Source organism: Pteropus medius, unplaced genomic scaffold, assembly GCF_902729225.1.
Source record: "Pteropus medius unplaced genomic scaffold, Ma_sr-lr_union100, whole genome shotgun sequence".
Classification (NCBI taxonomy): domain Eukaryota; kingdom Metazoa; phylum Chordata; class Mammalia; order Chiroptera; family Pteropodidae; genus Pteropus; species Pteropus medius.
Window position 1 is genome coordinate 9,865,593 of NW_024355990.1, and position 2,567 is coordinate 9,868,159.

Genomic DNA, 2,567 nt, shown 5'->3' on the forward strand with positions numbered 1-2,567 from the left:
ATGGGCTCCTACCCTGGCTCCGCTCTGGAATGCCGATTCTGGGAATGTCACCTCCCCAGAGAGCAGATAAATGTCAGAGAGCAGACAAAGGACCTTTTTTTTTTTTAACCTGAATTATGAAGAATTTAGCAAGTTGCCCTTTTGGCTTACACCCAAGGGATGTTGTCACACCCTGGCGTTCGCAGTTCCTTGGGTTGCAGGGGCGGCTTGTTGTCCCTAGGGGGCTTCCCGTGGGTGGCCCTGGGCGGCGTGCGTCTGTCTGCAGGCTTCCTTATCTGCGGACGGCCCACCACGGGGATGCCGGTTGCTCTGGTTTCCTGTGCACTGACTCTGGGTTATCTCCCTTCGATCATCTTCTTGTGTGCCAAAAACTGCGTCAGCAGTGGCTCTGGTGATCGTGGGGAACAAAGACTTTACCTAGTGAATGAATGGAGCCTGGGAGTTCCCCAAACCAGCAGATGCAGAAACACATCCATCCCCTTGGGAGCTTTGAAGGCTTGATAGGAACAGCTGAGACTCACAGAGATGCCCAGAGGAGGCAGGAGCCTGGGCAGCCAGGGGAGCGTGCTTGGCCCTTCAGGAGCGCTGAGGAAAGCCGGGAGGGGCTGGCCCCGGACAGACTGGCAGAATAACAGATCCCAGAGGGTGGCTACAGCTCCGAGAGCTCTGGTCTGGGCAGCGGAAGGCAGTCCTGTGCTGATTAGGGTTATTCAGGTGTACTGTTTGGGGCCCCTGAGTTTATATTAAAGCATGGGTCAAGTTCAAAGGAGAGTTGGGGAACCAATTCAAGACTCAGGGGCATGGCTGCACTGAGGCTGTCGGGGCAGGGAGTGCCCATGGAAGAGCAGCCTGCCAGTGGTTGTGGGGGCACCATGGGCATGGGCCGAGTGTGTGTCAGCGTGTGCATGCGTGTATGTGAGAGTGTAGATGTGTGAATTTGTAAGTGTGAGTGCATGAGCATGTGTCACTGTGTGAGAGTGAGTGCATGCCTGTGTGAGCATGAAAGTGTGAAGAGTGTGAGTTGTGGGTGTGTATGTGTGAGGCTATGTATATGTGAGTATGTGAGTCTGAATATGTGTGTGAGACAGTGCGAGTGTATAAATGTGTGTGAGAGTGAACGTATGCATGAGTGTGAGATGTGAAAGTTTGTGTGTGTGTGTGTGTGTGTGTGTGAAGTCTGTCTTCAGCTAAGCTGGGGGGCTTTCTTTGGAGGGAGTAATTCCTGGGACCCAGTGTAGGGAAAGGCACTGATTCCGATGACCACACTCCCCGCCCTCCTGCCCCCATGCTGGGTTAGAGCCCGCTGAGGGCTGGCTTGGACTTCTGTATTGTCCCTTCATAGCACTTGTCACAACTGTAATTTATTCTTTGTGTGATTAATGGGCGAGTGGCTGTCTCCCCCGCGAGAGCTGCTGGAGACCTGTTGGGGATATCTCGAGGCAGGGGTCTCTGGCACATTCACCATGCTCTCCCGAGGGTTGAGCACAATGTCGGCCATAGCAAGTGCCTGGTAAATACTCATTGATTAAGGTCCACATATGACAAGTAGGGTGGGGATGTCTACTCCCTTTCCTTGTCCTCCTTCCCACCCACTTTCTATTTCTTTTCTTCCCTTGCCCACGCCGTATGCCCAATGGTAAGTCCCTAGGGTAGCCTGTTGAGCTAAGTTGCCAAATTTAGCAAATGAAATACAGGATGCCCAGTTAAATTTGAATTTCAGATAAACAGCACATGATTTATGTCCCAACATTTTGATATGTATTGTGTATTTATACTAAAAAACATATGGATTGTATTTTTTTTTGTAAAATTATATATCAAAATATTTCTTGTTGATCTGAAATTCAAACTGAGTTGGGCATCCTGTATTTTATTTGGCAGCCATACCTCTGAGCTGGTCCTTTTGATGAGGCTGAGTCTGGTGGGGAGAAACCCCACTTGCTTCCTGCCTCTGTTTCAGTGTCGTCAGCCAGGTTAATCGCATGACAACTCGATGGCTGCCTGGTACCAAACCAGCACAGAGAGACGTGCAAGGCCCAAGTGGTTGGCCTCGAGGAACTGAGGGAGACCAGGCAAAATTGGCTGGGGAGTGGAGGCCTGATGAAGAAGGCAGCTGACAAAGATTAAGACCCAGCTTCAGGCCAGGCCTTTATTTACCTGCAGATCTGAGAATGAATGCAATCGTGTGCCCAGTAATAACTACTGTAGAGAGCTCCACACTCTGTCTTGTTAAATTCTCACGACCTGACAGGTAGGAGGGATCATCTCCATCTCTCAGAAGAGGTAGTGTGTGCAGAGATGAGAAGCAGTTTCCAAGACCTTCCTCATAGCTGGGAGGGGGCAGAACTGGAACCCAGAGGTGCCTGGCTAACCCTTGGACTCTCCAAATCATTGCACTGTAGGGTGGGGAAGGAGCACTGCAGAAGGAGTCAGGAGTTTCATGTGCTAATTCCAGTGAACTCTTATTGAATTTGAGTGTTTTTTTATCATCCATCCGTCTATTCATCCATTCATTCATCCACGCATCCGCCCACCTACTCACCTTTCTATTAATGTTTATCCACCCA

General features: G+C 50.3%; 1 protein-coding gene across 4 annotated transcripts in view; it reads left to right on the forward strand.

The window, feature by feature from the left end:
• The window catches only part of RGS9 (regulator of G protein signaling 9), a 77,741-nt gene that overhangs the window by 36,842 nt on the left and 38,332 nt on the right, over positions 1–2,567 (forward strand). The window lies entirely within an intron of this gene.